The sequence below is a fragment of the Cornus florida genome, unplaced genomic scaffold, assembly GCF_030987335.1.
Source record: "Cornus florida cultivar Cherokee Brave unplaced genomic scaffold, ASM3098733v1 CherokeeBrave_3.0.0_Hap2_Chr04, whole genome shotgun sequence".
Classification (NCBI taxonomy): Eukaryota; Viridiplantae; Streptophyta; class Magnoliopsida; order Cornales; family Cornaceae; genus Cornus; species Cornus florida.
Window position 1 is genome coordinate 62,659,383 of NW_026775574.1, and position 12,318 is coordinate 62,671,700.

A 12,318-nucleotide genomic window follows, 5' to 3' on the forward strand; every position below is an offset into this window, starting at 1 on the left:
CTAAACGATGATGCCAGTTGGTGGATGTTGTTTTGGTAGTTGAGAAGGCTAGAATCAGTGTAGACACAAGTGTGGTAGCCGGCCATTCATACACTTCATCCTTAGTACTGCCCTGGAATAGAATTGCCCCCGAGCGAAGATCCTTCACAGAAAAAGAAAAGGGTAAGAATTCAACAGAAGCATTATTAGTGATGCAAAACTGAGAAATGGAAATCAGATTTTTTTTCATAGTTGGTACACAGAGTACATCAGACAATTTGAAAGTTGAGTTAGGGGAAGAAAGATGTGTAGAACCGGTGTGTGTGATGGAGAGACTTGTACCATCTCCAATCATAACATCATCTGATCCATTGTAAGGCGAGTGAAGAGACAAATTGTTTAAATCTGCGATGACGTGAAGAGATCCACCACTGTCAAGTAACCATGTCGGGTTGGTGGCTATGGTGTTGGCTGCAAAGTGAACTTTGGGTTGCCAAGGAGCTGTGGGATTGTTGGATGATGTAGGCGCACTAGTAGAGGGCTGAATCGGTATCACCTGAAAGGAAGGACATCTCTTGGCTGTGTGTCCTTGAATGCCACAGATCTGGCAAAAACCTTGATAGGGTCGGGATGGAGGGCGATTATTTTGATATTGGGAGCGTGTGTTTGAGAACAGAGGGGGACGACCATTTGTGTCAGCTGAAGGACGCCAATTTGAGTTACCAGCAGGTGAGGAATGAGAGGGACGCCAATTGTTGTTGGTTTTGGGTGGATGCCATGTTTGATTGGTCTTTTGTGTGGGATTAGCTGTAATGGGCAGAGAAGTTGCTGGACTGTTGGTTGCTGATGTGGAGGCTTCAAAGGAGAGAAGCTTTTCGTGAAGCTCATTAAAGGAAATGGATGTGTCACGAGCTTGGACTGCACGAACAAGTTCGCTGTAGTCGTCTCCTAGGCCATCCAGTAATTTGTCTGTGAGATCTTCGGGATCCAATGGGGCACCTAGTGTAGCCAGTTCATCAGCACGGGCTTTAACGGAGTGTAGATACTCAGTTATGGTCAGAGTGCCTTCGGTTGGGTTTTTGAGTTGGTTTTTGACCTGTTTAATACGGCCACGAGAGGGCTTTACATACGTGTTTGCAAGTATGGTCCAGGCTTCCTTAGCAGTTCTTGCACGGGCAACAAAGGGAATGATGGTAGGGGGAGAGAGCCAATCAAGGCATTGAGCAGTAGCTGGTATTGGCGAATCCAGAATTTATGAGAAGGATTCACTATTGTGATGTTATTGTTAGTGATGGTGGTTGGAGGACAGGGGGTAAATCCATTGATATACCTAATGAGGTCATATCCAATGAAGAGAGTTTCAAATTGAAGTTTCCAGGAGATGTAGTTTGTGGATGTGAGTTTGAGAGGTGCTTGAGCTGAGATATTTATTGTGATAAGAGGAACCTCTTGGTTTTGAGAGCTGGCGGGAGAAGCAGTATCTGAGGAGTTGGTTTGGGTGGTCATGTTGTGGTTGGATGAGAAGGGAAGAAAAATGGAAGGAGATAAAAAAAAAAAATGGAGGAGAATATTGAGATGCTTTGATACCATATAGGAAGTGACACAAATGTAATGAAGCTACATATTTTCATTAATCAAAAGAGCTGTACATATAGAGTTAAGGAAAAACTAATTCACATCTAAATACAAGGCTAGGTACAAGGAAGGATCCTAGTCTTAAGGAATATGTAACCAATTGCTGAATACAAGAAAGTTTGAATTTAAATATAGATTTTAATAACAGAACAAATCTATATGCTGATAGGAGGTTCATCAATTAACTAGTTCTTAATAGAGTGAAGTTCTTAGTAGAGCGAAATCGGTGTGATCCTGAGTCAGAGTCAATTGTACTTTGTGGAAGATTGGTGGATCATTTCGCTCGAGACTGCAAAAGTCTATGTGGTTTTCATCCCGGTTGTTCGGATTTCTTCCAATTATGAGTTCCATGCACTTCTATGCACAAAACTGTCATTTTTCAAACTTTATTTATTTTGCTTGCATTTTATTTCTTCATTTACTTTACTTGTATTTTATTTTTATTTTGTGGGTTTGATTTTAGTAGAATTAAAATAAATAAAAATTAGATAAAGGAGAAAGTAAAACCTATTCACCATCCTCTAGGTTATTTTTACATCAAACTTTTACATCCATTCCACATAACGGAACTCACAATTGGTATCAGAGCAAGTTCTCGAAACATTAAGTTGTTTCGTGTGAAAGTTTATTTTTCAAAAATAATTCTTTTTTTTTTTGTTTTCAAAAATTTATTATAAAATATTTTATGAGAGAGAGTGAATTAATTTATTGCTTGGCTAGTGTGTATAGAGGATTCCTAAAATATGAAAAGTTTAAAAAATTTAGACAAAGGAATTTGTTTAAATTTCAAAGTAGTGAAGAATGATTATCAGGTAGAAGAAAGAATAAGAAAGATAAAAGAAAAGAGGTAGATCACTCTATCGAAACATAAATTTATTGTTAGATATAGGGTAGTAAAATTCATACATCTATTTAATGAGTTGACCCCTTAAATTGGTTAAGTCTGCCGATTTAGAAATTTTATACTGTGCGAGTGCCAGAACCAATATCTTGGTTTAGATCTAGTCAATTCCAGTCTTCTGAATGTGAAAATTATGAACTAGGTGATTCGTGAGAGAGAGAACAAGAACTCTCAGTTGGGTTCTAACTGCCTGAAATAAATAGGACTTAATTGGGAAACAAATTGCAATAATTAAAAGTGAAATGAAATGTTATTGTTTACTCCATTATTTTTGGCCCAATGGAAAGGCGATATGTGGTGAGTTCCAATGAACTTGCCACACTAGATTGGTACATTAACATCTAAGAGAGGAATCATAGTATGGAATTACTAAAGATTGACTTTGTGTTATCCACCAATAAGGAGGAAGTATGTGATGAGTTCCAATGGAACTTACCACGCTGGATCGCAATTCTAATAAGTTATTATTGGAAGCTATGTAATATTACGTAGTAATTGAAATCCAAAAACAAGTGGGCTAGCACAATCCTACCATTTGGGGTTTTCTATTTTTTAAGGAAAGAGGCAAGTCCTATTAGGACTTGCCATCTTTAAATCAGGGGTCCACATAATCCTATTTGGAAAGAGGAATTATAATATGGAAATACTACCATAAAGGCAACCTCAGGAAATTTCTAAAGACAAAGTCAACCAATTGGCTCTCGACACATGGCGAGTTCTGTGGAACTTAGCAAATTATATCAATTCTTTAGGGAATTCTTGTTGGATCAGAATCGTGTTTCCAAGTAAATGGATAATTTCCATTTTGACAAGACCAAGAGTTGACCAAGCCAGAAGAAGGAGAATGTGGGGTGGATTTTCTCTTAAATTTAAGGAAGTCCACATGGAGAGGCTACTAAAATCCAAGGGTCACAATGTTATGAACGCCAAAGCTCAGAAGGAAAGTCTCAGGATGGAAGTTACTAAAGTTCATGGGATGTGGGCAATCATATATTTCTGATATATATGGAATTCTATCCACGATAGAAGGAGGTCGCTAAAATCAAGGGGGAGTGCCACAAATACTACCCACGATGTGAAGTTGGAAACACCATGAAGTTAGAATGAAAAGTCTAGCCAAAGAAGGATACCTAAAATCAAGGAGACATGGGTCTGCAACACAACAGATATAGACATATATGCATGTGTATATGGAATTATAGGGAATAAAGGAATCTGCAAATGGAAGATCATGGGATACTTGACCAAACAAGAATATATATCAGTTGGAGATAGTGGTACCTTATTAGGTAACTACCACTAACTAAAGAGAGTTATTGGAAATTGTGGATGATAAGATTATAGATAATGAAGTCGTGTCTAAAAAAGGAAAGAAGTCTGTAATAGAGGAGGAAGAAGATGGAAGGGAGAAGTTATAACTGCCAAGAGAACATGGGACACTTGGCAGGTCAAAATCGAGACAAATGAAAGATGTCGAAGCTGCCATATCGAGCTACTACATGTATGGAAAGCTCTATAAATAAAGCACTTAGAGCCAGTTTACAAATCCTGTTCAAATCACATAGCAATACAACACTTCAATTACTTTACATTCATGTAATGCACATTTTATGTGTTTAATTCAACTCCTGCACTTATTATTCCTACTTTCCAGCACTTTACATTAAAGTCCTACAATTTCAATACTGTACTTCTTTCCACTAGCCATAGAGTAGTCCAGAAGTCCTTTTTTAAGGCAAAAAGAACCTCCGAAGGTGATAATTCTAGTTTTTCACACAATCGCTTGATCCCTGTAATCTCCTACTGGATAATTGTTCGGATATCCACTTTGGAACGACAATAGTTCTTGGCATGCCCACAATTCATCCTCATTTCCACACTTAGAAAGGACCACGGTTTTTAGGAACCGAACAGTTGTTATAGCTACTGCGAATCAAAATAAATGAAAAGTGGAATATGATACAATTGAAAACCAGAACGGGAAAGAAATTGCAAAGGAATTGTGATATAAAAGGAAATGATTAATAAAAGGAGTTGAATTATGCTAAGAAACCTAAACTAAGTAAAATAAGGGAGCACGATTTAGAAAAGAGAAATTCTATCGATGCATTTGATTTTGAGGTGCTGGAAATGAGTCTACAATTACTTATAGAAAATCAAAAGAAAGAATCCTGAAACAACTACTCCTTAAAAAATAAGATAAGAAAGCTATCATATCACTATAATAACCCTATCTATTAATCAAATATTAATAACTCTAAACATATCCCCAATACCAGGATTGTACCATTACACACTACTTCCATTTGCATGTAAACCTGCCAACGGATCAGATTCGGACCAGATTATGGTTAATCCGATCCGAATCCGATAATCATAATGAGTGATCTGATCAGGTCCAACAATTTGACAGATTTTTACTAAGTCAATCCATATCTGATTTGTTTGATTATTAAATTTCCGATCCGATAATGTAACTACACACTTGCACAAATTAACAAACAAATTAAGTAGGAAACGGGAAAAAAAAAGTTGGGAGAAAGTTTGTAAACATAATATTATGAAAATATTCACTCCAGAAAATTTAACAAAAATCAAATTGAGAGAGAAAGGAATAAGAGAAGGAAAACAAAAGAAAATAACTAAACGATTTTATGAAAGAGAAAAGAACAAAAGTGACAAGTACTGAAAAGTGCGCATTTAAACCCCTTAAGCTTGATCATTCTAGGACCTTATCCTATCTTATTTTTCTGTTTTAGTCTAATTTCATGTTATTTCCCTTTTTAGGCACTTATCCCCAAAATAAGTCAATTTAGCTGAATTAGAGCATAAAATATGCAACCTCAAGCTTAGTGGAAGAAAGGAGCAAAGTGGAAGTAAAGTGGTGGAAAACAGCAATCTTCGATCGATCAGACCAAGCTTAGATCGAATTCACAGTGATCGCTCCAACCATGCCAAGAGGATCGAGCCTCTTGTCCTTATCCTCAGGAAATTTCCATTTTCGATTGATCCAACATTACTTCGATCGATCGGACTTTTTTGATCTTATCCCCACCTACCACTTTTGTCCTTTTCCCAAAATATCTTGAAAATATCTCAGCTTTGTCATTATTCCAAAAAGGCACCGCCATAGTTTGATCGATCTAACCACTCTTGTGATCGATCGAACCTTCTTAAATACGAGAAAAATAGAGTTCTAGCCAATTAAAAGGTGTGCTCGTGGTGCAATCATTTGGAGGTCCTAGTGTACAAGGTCTAACCATTAGGTGTGACACTTGAGCTACCTATATAAGGATTTTGGGCCATTTTATACGTATACAATCTTAGAAAAAGGAACTATATACACAAGAGAGGTTGGAAGAGTTTAGAGATTAGAGAGACACACACCATTTAAGAGTTTTTCCACTCATCTAGGGTTTCCATTAAGGAGAAGAAAATCATTCCTACCATGGAGATAGCTCTTGAGGGTTGGATGACTACATCAATGAGTGGCTAAACCATTCTCTTGGGGCTAGAGACAGCCCTAAGCATGCCTCATAGACTTTGATGTATTGTAATTTGAGGGGATTTGTGTTGTAATTCTTGTCTTGACATTTGATTTATATATGAATCTTGTTTCTATAATGATTTGTGTAGTTTAATACTTCCAATTGATCATTTCATTCTATTCATATGTCTATGTATACTAGAATAGATGTTCATGTGTTTATTTCTAGGTTTTGTGACATTAATGCATGTCTATGTGTGTTGATACTATGAATCTAGTGATGGTCAAGGCATTGTGCTTAAATAGAATACTCTTGTGGTTTGTTTGATGGTTCATACTTATTTCTTGATGGATTGTGTCTCTTCCTTAATTTCATTAGTTTAATTTTCATGTCCCTAGCTTAGTTGTAGTGTGGTTGCTTTACTTTTTTAAATGGGAGGACAATTCATGCTTGTTGTTTGATGTTCCATACTTATGAATGCAAGTAGCATATTTCTCTAATTTGATGATGTATATTGATTGTGGACTTAAAGGATGGAATAATAGCTTAACTTGATATGTTATGCTATTCACTAGTTTGGCTAGACAATATATACTTATTTAGTCATCCATGTTTGTTGATTCAATTAACGACACACACTAGTTTTGCAACATATAATCCCCCTCATCTATTACACATTGAGTGTCTAGAAAGGTGATGTTTAGTGGTAACCTCTAAGTCCTAAGATCCCTCTCTTATATTCTCTATATTTTACTCCACTTCAATTGCTTTACTTTACATCCATTTAGTTGACATTGTAGTTTAATTAACCAATCAAAACAACTTTGATCACTCGACCTACTAATCCAACATTGATTTCTAAGCTAAATACACTCCATTTCCCTTGGGACGATCCCTACTCACCCAAGCTATATTTATTTGACAGTAGTGGTAGTGACATTCTATAAATTTAAACTTGGCCACACTACACTCCATTTTGTGCTTCGTGCTAGGCGACGCACCAAGTTTTGGCGCTGTTGCAGGGGATTTAGCACCGTCCTATTTTGGAAATTAATTAGGAATTAGTACTCTTTTGATCTTGTCTTTATTTTTATTTTATTTTGGTTACTTATTGTGTTTGTTCTTGATTGGCTAGGTGCATTGAACCGAGGAAGCGAAGCAAAGGGAAATTCAAAATCAAGGAGGCAAACTAAGCTAAGCAAAAGTGCAAAAAGTTAAAATTAAAAAATTGCGAAGCAAAGCAAAGAAAGAAAAAAAAGTTGAAAAACAAATTGAAGTTGCTTGAGAACCCTTTGTGAGCTTTTCTAAACTCTTTCTCTACTTAAATCGTGAGCCTGCGTGGAGGTAAGTCTTTATTTTCTTAGATAGATTGTGAGCCGTGTGGAGGCAATTTATTTTTCTTGCAAATTGTTCAAAGCATGGGAATATGGGATTATTCTTTGTGGAGGTTTGTTGATTGATTTGTTGCAAAGACGAAGTGTTGGCTAATTACTTGTTTCTAGTTGTTTTGTTTATGCATGCATGGTCGTAGATCATTAAATCCAACTCTTGCCCCACTTAATTTTCACCTTCAATCAGTTGTTCGCAATCCTAGGGGAAAGGATAAGTTTAGTGACTCCATTTCATCAATGAAGGAACACAATGAGGACTATATGGAGGACCATGGTCACATAGACCAACAAGGTATCCTCCACTATAATATGCATCATGACAACGTTCAAGTACCATTAGGCATGCCAAGACCATTCATTCCACCACAACAACAAGGCCATGTTCCATTAGGAATGCCTCAGCAATTTTTTGCTCCATAACCTCCCGTTGCTCAAGTTAATCACAGTGCTTATGTAGCACCACCGGTTGTGAATCCTCCTATTGCTTTGCATGATCATTATGTGCAAAATGAATATAATGTACCTATATGTATTCAATTGCCCCATTTAGAGCACATCACTATGAAATTAAACCACAAACTATCAAAATGCTTCCTAATTATCATGGACTTCTAAGTGAAGAACCTTACAAGTATTTGGATGAATTTCTTGAAGTGTGTTCCACCTTGAAATACACGGACATGCTGGAAGAGGTTTTGAGATTAAAACTCTTCCCTTTCACCCTTAAAGACAAGGAAAAATATTGGTTCAATAATCTTAGGCCTTTTTCGATAACTTCTTGGGCAAAAATGCAACAAGAGTTCTTGAAAAAGTACTATCCGGTTTCAAAGACCAATGCAATGAGAATCTCAATTTGAGACTTTTCTCAGGAGGATGGGGAATTATTTCACGAGGCATGGGAGCGCCTTAATGACTTGCTTAGGAAGTGTCCATATCACGACATTCCTAAATGGCAATTGGTGCAATTTTTCTTTGATAGGCATGAGGATGATGTATGGTGTCTCTATGAGAGCATGAGTGAGAATGCAATGCATTGATCCTTGTCTTAAAAATGGTAGAAATCTAAGTGGAATGAAGAATGTTGGCTTATATCAAGTTAACAATTCCAATGACATAGCTGTCGAAGTCAAGTCTTTATCTCAAAGATTTGAACAATTTTTTATCAACCAAAATTCAGTGAATCAAGTGTCTTCCTCCCCTAATCATTCTCATCACAATTCCAATGAATCTTGCATGACTTGTTCTAGTGTCTTACATTCTACTTCCAATTTTCCCCATGGACATATGCAAAGTGAGAACTATGAACAAGTAAATGCCGCATTTGTCAACCAAAGGAATAATCCCTATGGCATACATTACAATTCCGGGTGGAGAAACCATCCAAACTTCTTTTGTAAGAGCCAAGAGGAAGGCTCAAACCCTCCCCATAGTGGTTTTCAAGGCAAATATATTCCTCCTCTAATGCAAAGTCAAGGTTCCCAAGGTTATAAATCATCTTTTCGATCATCACATGGAAACTAATTTTCTAACTCTCATTTTCCTAATCAACTATCTTATTTTCAAGGAAATTATAGGAGTATTGATTTTGGGGAAAAAGTGTTGACCGCTTTTGGTACGTTGGAGGCAAACACCCAATTACTTCATTCTCATTCTTAATCAATAGCGAAGCTAGAAACCCATGCTGGGTAAATAGCTAGTACCTAAAATGCTAGGGAAAAGGGGAAAATACCTTTGAATCCACCACCCAAGCAATAATTTGTTGTAGAAACCAATTCCTCATCGGAAGGTCACACAATTGAGCATGTCAATGCGGTGACAACCTTGAGAAGTGGAAGAATTGTTGACAACTAAGTTGGTGAATCAAATGAATAAAGTGAACCGGTGCAACCAAAATTTGACACCCGTCCCGTCTCACATCATATTCCTCCGTTATTACATGTGCATGACCCTTTTGTTGAGAAAGATTTAAGAAATGATCTGAAAAATTCTTATGTTGAGAATGTTTTGAAAAAGGATTTTGAGCCAGAGGCTTCATTCCCGGATGCCTTAAAAGGATCCAATTCTCTTGAAAAACAACAAGGCAAAGTGAATGAGATCATTAAAATATTTAGGTAAGTGAAGATTAATCTTCCTCTCTTGGATGCAATTAGACAAATTCCGGCGTATGCCAAATTCTTGAAAGATCTTTGCACCTAAAAGAGGAAGAACAAGAGCCAAGTGCTAAAGAAAGTTGTTTTGACTGAGCAAATGAGCTCAATATTGCAACACAACACTCTCCCAAATTTAAGGACCCCTGTTCACCTACTACTTCTTGCATCATTGGTGACCATGTCATTAACCGGGCTTTTTTTGATTTAAGAGTAAGTGTGTACCTTCTTCCATACTCGGTGTATGTTCAATTGGGCTTAGGAGATTTAAAATCGACGTCGGTAGTTTTGCAACTAGCCGACCGATCCATCAAAAAGTCCTAGGGTATTATTGAGGATATATTGATTAAAATTGATAAATTCTTCTTCCCGGTCGATTTCGTAGTCATAGACACGGAATCAGTCGTGAATCCTTAGAGCCAAATTCTAGTTATCCTTGGCCGTCCTTTCTTGGCAACCGCTAATGCCAACATAAACTGTAGGACGGGGATAATGAAGATTTCATTTGGGCATATGAAGGTGAAGTTGAACATATTCAATCCAACCCCAATTCTTTGGAAAAAAAATGAAGTGGTTTGTGTTGTTGAAAAATGCATTGAAAATGAATGTGAAAAATTTGAGTCTTTGATTGATGTTGAACATTCCCATGGTTTGATTTCCAAAAAGACTTCAAAGAAAAATGTTTTCAAACCAAGTGTTAAAAGGGTATGGAGACCCAAAAATTGCTTTGATCAAGGACCATCAATCTCCTTTGAATCAAATCCAATGAGTTCTCTAGGGAATAATTTGTTGGGTAGGGTTCAAAGTGCTTTTTACCCCACTAAGGAAAGGATGCACAATAAGATTTTCGATCTGGGCTAAAAGAGCCCAACGTCTTGTTAGAGACGTTAGACATTAGTGATTCATAGGGTTTTTAACCCTATTCCTCCCTCATTTCTATTTTACCTTTCTTTTCTTGCATTATCTAGATATATTCTGGGATCATACACATTGTTTGAGACTTTAATAGGGAATGCATGTGCTTTCATTTTCGAATTGGACATTTAGTGTCTGCTCGATCGATCTGAGAAGAAGTCCAATCGATTGAACAATCATCCTTGTATATTCCCATCTTTCTGTCCCATAATACGAAAATCTCTGCATATTTCATCACTCTATGTATCGTGCGAACTTTCTTCCTGATCAATCTGAGTATTCCTAGATCAATCTGGCTTTCTTTCTGATCGATCTGTGTCCCATACTTAGAATTTTTTTTTGAAACCATGAAAAATCATCTCTCTGTGTATCGTTCGAAGATTTCTGCAGGTTTTCAGCTGTTCGATCGATCGAGTTCCGATCGATCAATCTTCGATTGATTTATGCACTTTCGTTGACTTTGACTTCTTTTTTAATTTCAAATTTTAAAATTCAAATTTAAAAAAAAAAAAAAAATTCAAAAATATTTTGTCATTTTATGGGTTTGATCGATCTAAGTACCTTCATGATCGATCTGTGTTCGATTGATCTGACCAACCGTATGATCGATCTGACATGTCGGAAGCTGTTTTTAAAAAAAAAAATGACCCAAGGGTCACTTAGATCAATTTACATATCGATCCAAGACCTACCTTCTCTCCCACCGTTGTTCCATCGTCTTCCCTACTTCCGGCGACACTCTGACGACCTCTCAAGGCTTTCCAACCTCCATTTTCGATTTCCTCTCATCTCATCTCTCTCGGTCCACTTCTCTCACTCTCTTTTTGGTAAGTTTTTAATTTTGTTTTCAATTTTCAAGCTTAATCTAGTGATTTCTTTGTTCCCTAAAGTAGATCTAGAGCTTCCCCTGATTTGTTGTTGCCATTTTGAAGTTTTTAAGCACTTGTATATATATATATATATATATATTTGTATATATTTTGTGTCTGAATTTGATTTCGGAGGTCACGTGCCAATTTAAGTGACCATTCTTGCTTTATTTAGGTGTATAGGGGCCCACAAGCATATTCAGATGCCCCCATGTTGTCTACGTCACAGATTCGTGACTGTTTATGTTTTTCCACAGGTTCGATCGTTCACACCAGTGCTCTGATCAATCAGAGCACGATTGATCTCAATCATGTCATGATCAATCCAAGTTGGATCGATCTCATCTTCTTCATAATCGATCGAACTTCACTGCTTTGCATATAGAGCTCATATACCCTCTTTTGTGTTCCATGTTATCTCATTTATGCCTAATGCATGTGTTTTCCACGTTGGTTGCATTCTGCTTTGTCATATCTAGTGTATTTCACTTTATTGGAATAGTCACTGTCTATACTTGGCTGCATTATCATTGGCATAGATTTATGAAATTTATTCTGAGTTGTCTATCTTAACTTGACAAATATATTTCTATCTATGTGCTTTCAATTCTGTATCTTATTTACTGTTTCTTATTACTGACTACAATTGCAAGTGTTTCTTTCTTCATTTTTTTGCAGATCATGGTTCGAGTCAAAACCACTGCCCGCCAGACATATGAGCGCAGGGTGCGGCAGAGGGTAGAGGAGGCTGCAGAGCCTGAGGAGCCAGCTCCCACTCAGTCCGAGCGCTTCTCTTATTTTGTATCCACATCTTCATCTTCTTCATCAGCTGAGGAGGCTGAGCAGGCACTACCCCATCACCTATTCCACCACCGGCATAGCCCAGCATGGTCCGAGACAAAGTGGATCACAGATTTTTGCGCCTTTCAGTGGCGTATGAGTCCGTATTTGATGATACTTTCTTCTCTCGGTTGATTCTGACCAAGGAGGCCT